Consider the following 6,835-nt stretch of genomic DNA (forward strand, 5'->3'; position numbering starts at 1 on the left):
ACTATAATATAGGTACTATAATAGTACTATAGTATAGTACTATAATAGTACTATAGTATAGTACTATAGTATAGTACTATAATAGTACTATAGTATAGTACTATAATATAGGTACTATAATAGACATGATTAATAAAGAAGTCTGCCTGTATATTTATATAATATTGAGAGCTGCAAAAGAAAATTATTTGAGATCAGTTATTTTTACCTGCTTGGTCAATAAACAAATTACAGTAAAAAATTCTATAAAAAACAGAAACTGTCCATTTCTCTATTATTAAGTTATTAAATTAAGGCAGCTATATCTATATAAGTTATTACAGCTGTTATTCTATATTATAGCAGTTATTACAGCTATTATCCTATACTATAGCAATGATTACAGCTATTATCTTATACTATAGCAATTATTACAGTTATTATCCTATATTACAGCAATTATATATAATAAATATTTGGAACCTATGTTTTTCAGATGACTGATCCTAGAGATGCCCCCACGATTCGCATCACGACAGAATTGTAAGTACAATTAATTATTTACCTCCTTGAAATAATATTCCGTCAACAACAAGGTACATCAGTTGTTCCTCCGAACGTCCAATAATCCGACAGAAAATCGCGAACACATTACAATCTATTATGCGATCGACAAGCGACGTATCCGTGTTACGCGAATTAGCAAAAAGATCGCCTCTTTAAATAACGTCGATGGATGATGAAAGACGGGGCTAGAGGAGGGGGAGTGGGGGGCGTGTCTTTCGAACAGAGATCTCTAGCAGGGACAATACGATTAAGGTGCGCAACTCTCGCAAACGCCGCGGATCTCTTTCGATCGGCCCCGATAGCCGAATGCTTCCGAAGGAACTAGCAAAAGTTCGTAGACAGAGAGAGAGAGAGAGAGAGGGGGAGAGAGAGATTTTCCGGCTTTGAATCAGAAACATCAAACGAGCCGGGCTGTGATTTCGAGTTCAGTTCACCTAGGTTTTGATGCGATTTGTACAATGGTTGGTTTTAATGCGCTTACAGCTCCCGAATAAATAGAATTTCAGATGGTTTCGGGTTCTATCGCGTTTTCCCACCCCTCCTCCCACCCCCCTCTTTACAGAAACGTTTTAATCATTTCTGTGGACGAAATGAAAACCATACGGCGCGGCTGCTATTCATGGGAACGGCGGCCATGTTGGAACGACCTCGATGAATTATTTTATCGCGCTCGGGTTGCGTTGTTAAATATTGTTTATTATTTACTTTAATGTACTGGGGTTCATTGTTTGTTGTTATTATTGGTTTGTTATTTATTATTGTTATTTTAACTGTTATTAATAATTATTTAGAATGGATATTTACCGCTTGCTTTATAAAATCGTGGAAGACTCGTTGCGAACTTTTAATTCATTAACGTGGATGTTTATAATTGTTTAGTATTATTATTTACTGCAGCATAATTGTTTATTATTCATTTGTTACTATTTTTTTATCACTAGTTATTGTTACTGTTATTGTAATTAATTATTTAACGCCGGTATCAACTGCTGGCTTCATAAAGTCGTGTCAGACTCGTCGTGAACATTTAATTCATCAATGTGGCTGTTTATAATTAATCATTATTATTATCTATTATATTGTAATTGTTCATTAGTCATTTGTTATTATTTTTGCACCCTCGTTTATTATTATTATCAATGTTATTAATTACTTAACTTCGGTATTAATCTTCGGTCTGCCTATTTATTTTTATTTATTAGTACTGACATTGTTATTAATTATTTAACATCGGTATTAACCATTTACCTTCCAACATCCTCTCAGACTTTTTACAAATCCATCAATGTGGATCTCATTAATCTATTTTAAATAAAAACTAAATTCTACTCTTCCATTATTAATATTTAAACAACGAAGTAAAAATTGCCATACAGTAACAATAGAGCTGGTAACAATCTTCATCCTATACAAATTCATTCAATACATTATGTGCTCATCAACATATCTCCAAAAGGAATCCCATTGGTTAAATCACTTGCTGCGACAAAAGAAACTTAAAAGAAATAATTATAAGGAAATTCTTATAATTATAAATGATCCAAAAGAATATTAAATATCTACACGCTCTCGTGAATTAAAGGGTGCATCGAAAGGGCGGCGATATAATCAAAGCTTAATTGTTGGTAAGCAGCCGCGCCAGTTACATAATTTACAAGCACAGTTCTACTTTACAGTTGACACTGCAGTAGTTACTCAACGGCGGTCCTTGTGTTCGCGTTCGACGGTGAACAAACGAAGTCAACATTCGCGGGCCATTTTGCTAGCTGAAACCGCAGTTCGGTGGTCGGGTAGCGCTGTTTAATATTCGCAGAATTTACGTGTTTCCCTATTTAATCGAAACAAGCCAGCCGCGTCGGTGTAGGAATTCGACGCGCCTCAGATGCAGATTCTGCGGCTCGAATTTCGTCGTTTCAGACACCTTCAATCCTTAAATATAGTATTCATATTCGTCTGCATTTTATTGCATATTTTATTTGTTATAAATAAAGCTTTTATTATCAATATAAGCTCCGTAAAGCCTAAAACCATCAATTTGACCTTATATATGTACTCTGTACGTTATATTTCATTTATTTTATGAAATATCGCAAGTAAAGCGTTGTCAATTTTTTTAAATAATGCTTTAACTATGCCAAATGAGAGAACAAAAGTTATTTCCAAAAAAATTGTAGAGAAATATTAGCAATTATTTTTTTCGATTCTCGACAGTAGGCGATAACTTTAGATAACGTCAAAAGCTGAGCATTCTTCTGCATTTCACTGCATATTTTATTTATTTAATTATTATTTATATCTATAATAGTATTCTAAAGTATATATAATAGAATATAGGTCAGTATAAATAATATAGAAATGAAAATAATATATAAATATAAAAGCTTCACAAAGTCGAAAATCTATCAATTTGACCTTATATTATATACACACTTCATACATTATATTTTATTTATTACGTAAAATAAAACTAGAAAAATATTAACAACTATATTTCTCCATTCTAAACAGTTGTCAGAAAGTCATCATATTGCATTTCATTATATTGCAACCAAACGGATATTATAAATATTTAAAATACAGACTTCGACTACGACCAATCCTATATCACATATTTTATCCCATAAAAGCCAAAAATTTCGCTCAAGTTGCTGATATATAAAAGACTTATGTTTCCTTTACCCCTTTGCTGTCGAACAGCGTCCCTAAGGCGCCTCTAAAAATTATTACACCAATCCTTATCAAATCTACTTATATTTAAAAAATTGTTAAGAGCCATTACCTGTTGCATAAATCATAAAATTCAATTTTACAATGCATAAAATGCTACGGATTATATAAAATATAGAAACACTGTAAGAATGAAGAATTATTTTGGATTTCCCGTTAAAGCGGCTCCGTTTCGAAGGGTTAAACAAGCGCGAATATTCAAAAACAACCGAGCAAACAAACTGTAGAGTCTCGTGCTCGAAAGTAAAGATTCAATCGACGATTTCAAGGCCGCGAAGGTCCGCGAAGTGCTAGGAAGGGCCACGAAGGACCGCGAATGGCTACGAAGGGTTGCGAAGGGCCGCAAAAGGCTACGAAGGGCCGCAAAGGGCTGCGAAGGGCCACGAAGAGCCGCAAAGGGCTACGAAGGGCTGCGAAGGACCGCGAAGGGCCCCCGAGGATCGCGAATGGCTACGAAGGGTTGCGAAGGGCTACAAAGGGCTACGAAGGGCCGCAAAGGGCTACGAAGGGCCGCAAAGGGCTACGAAGTGCCGCGAAGGCCCCCGAGGACCGCGAAGGGCCGCAAAGGGCTGCGAAGGACCACGAAGGACCGCGAAGGGTCGAAAAGTGCCGCGAAGGGCCGCATAGTTAGAAACATTGATGTTCCCCGGCGTAGCGAGTGCACCCCCGCCAGTTCGTGGTTCTCTTTCTCTCATTTCGCATGCACGAGCTAAGATTCGGCGCGCCGGACCACCGGAAATTATTCAGTTCGACCATGCATGGAAATTGCCTCTGGTAGAGAGCGCATTCGTACGCAGAACGCGTACCACGGTTTCTTCCTACCGGAGAGCTTGTTCCGTGGTTTTCGAATTCTGCGTGTCGGACCGTCTATGTATGTATGCACGTGTGTACGTGTATCTGGGTCGATCGTTGAAGGAGCCACGCTTTGTTCGCCCTGTAATTAACTTTGCGCTACACGAAAACCGCTCTCGTCGATAACGAACGAAAGGGGGGACGCCGCATTACTAGCGCCACGAGTTTCCCATAAAAAATGATTAAACATTGCTCGATGTTCCTATTTATTCTTTAAACAATCGACGATTTTAGAAATGAATCGCGAAGCTCGATTAATCCTTTCGTCTGCTTCCTGATTGTTTACTTATTTTTACAAGCTCGGGAACAATTGTAAAAAATTTAAACAGTAAAGTAATTAGTGGAAAAAAGAAGGCTTTGTTTATTAACATTTTTTGTTTTCGAGATTTAATTCGCAGATATTTATGCTGCAAAAATTGCTTGGCTTTAGGCAGACCGAATGGAACGTATATTAACCCTTTAAATTTAAACGGCGACTTTGCAGCGCTTTGAATTAATTTGTACAATAATTTATTGCTTATTAGTGAGATAAAAGTGTTAGATTATACTACACTAAGCTTTGATATTATTATACAATTTATTCAATATTAAATACCTTTCGCGAGGAATAAAATAGATAAAATAAAAGTAGAATTTAAAATTCAGCTATACTGCAGGCTTCAATATTATAATAATTATAAAAAAAGTAAAATGAGAATAAAATAAATAAAGCAGCATAAATATTGTTCAATGCTAATGTCAGAAAAATATAAAAATATTAGATTTAATTACTCTGTAATAACAATTGATCGATAAAATATTAACGCGACATAAATCGTAGAAAATTCAGCTATAATACAGCCTTTAATATTATAATGATTATAAAATATGTAAAATGAGAATAAAATAAATAAAACAGCATAAATATTGTTTGATGCCGCGGATTGCATTTCGACAAAGGAAAAGGTTAGTTGAAATGGCCTCAGGAACCCCCCCATTTCCCGGAGTTTCCATAATTACGGATCACCCTGTATACGGCCGTATACATATAGAGCAGACGCGCACGGCCACAATTAAGACGTTACAACGCGCGCGCTCGCGCGCGGGCGAAGCAATTTGTCCTGTAATCGGCGTTGTTTCACGGCTTTCACGGCAGAACAGAATTCTGGGTTGTTCACGGATTATACAGGCGTAATTAACTTCATTTAATGACCTCATGGCGCGCCGTTGGCATGCTATTCGGCAATTCGCGGAGCGCGCACAAAGCGACGCGCGCGACTTGTCGGTCGCAAATGCCGACCGCAATGACCCAACCCCGGTCTCGTCTAGCTCGCGAGATTAAAGCAGCCTCCAAACTCGCGCTGATAATAGAAAGCCCGCCTCTCTCTCTCTCTGTCTGACGTCGCCGACCGATCAAATTTTCTCTCTACGCCGAAAGTCACGGAGATGTTGCGGCAGGTCGCGAGATTTAAGTCGAGTTCGCCGCGTCCTCGACCGGCTTTGTAGACCGGCGAGCCGCGCCGGTATCGAAATACCGCGATTCAAAGGAATCTATCGGGTTGTCCGGGAAGTTCGTGCCGATTTTCGGTAGGTAGCGTCGGAGGCCTGACTGAATATATCACAATTATTGAAAACAAATGACATGTGTACATATTCTAAAAGAGATAACTTCAGCCATATTTGGCTAAAAGTTTGGTTACGATTCGTTAATTTTTATCAGTTTTGTACGCCTAGAATATGGTGGCAAATAAAGTGCATCATAGGCATTTGATGCTTTTCTTTTTCTGAAAGGGCAAAAATGCCACGCAAGCGGCAAATAAGATATGCGCTGTTTATGGCGAGGATGCTGTAGCCGAAGGAATTGTGCGGATGTGGTTCGCTCGGTTTAAAGCTGGAAATTTCGACCTTGTTATTATAATTTTCGATAATTAGTTTCGATAATAAAGTTTCGATAATTTCCTTTCTTTTTCTTATGCGACGTCAATGGACGATATTTAGAGCATCTAGAGTTTTTAGAGCATTTAGAGTTTTTAGAGCATTTAGAGCTTTTTGAGCATTCAGGGCTTTTAGAGCAGTCTTAAATGCCCTAAGATGCAGTGAAGTGTGGTAGAGTGAGGTTGATTAAATAATTGGAACTGGACTCCGCGTTTCCTAGGGCAATATACTGTATACACACAATATACATACACACGTGTATAAGAGAGCGTACAATAAGCTGTGCTCTATAAAAGTAATCTGCATTTTGATGTTAGCTTATCATTTAAATTGCGAATTTCATGCATGTACATCGTGTATGGTTTATTCATGGACAATAAATTAAAAATCTCAATAAAGGTTCGCGAAGGTTCCGTTCTTTTTTTTTTTCGTTATACAGTTTAATAACCGCCATATATTCGCTGTAGAAAATATGTCTCGGACTCGCTTTATTTTAAATCACTCTAACACTTTGATCAATGATAACACTATTTTATATGTACATTATACAAAGCTATAGTCTGTTGTACAAGCCTCGCATTATTGAATAATATAGGCGGTATTATAAAAGAATAATAATAAATAAATAATTTCAACGCTGCCGCGATCCTTGACTCAGTTATGTCAGAATTGAAAATAGCACAATTTCACTAGCTCCAAATATTTATTAAATTTTTACTTAAAATTTTATCAAAATTTTAATTTATTAAATATTAACTTAAAATTTCGATAGCGAGAGAAATAAGTAAGTTAATAA

This window comes from Augochlora pura, chromosome 1 (genome assembly GCF_028453695.1).
Source record: "Augochlora pura isolate Apur16 chromosome 1, APUR_v2.2.1, whole genome shotgun sequence".
Lineage (NCBI taxonomy): Eukaryota > Metazoa > Arthropoda > Insecta > Hymenoptera > Halictidae > Augochlora > Augochlora pura.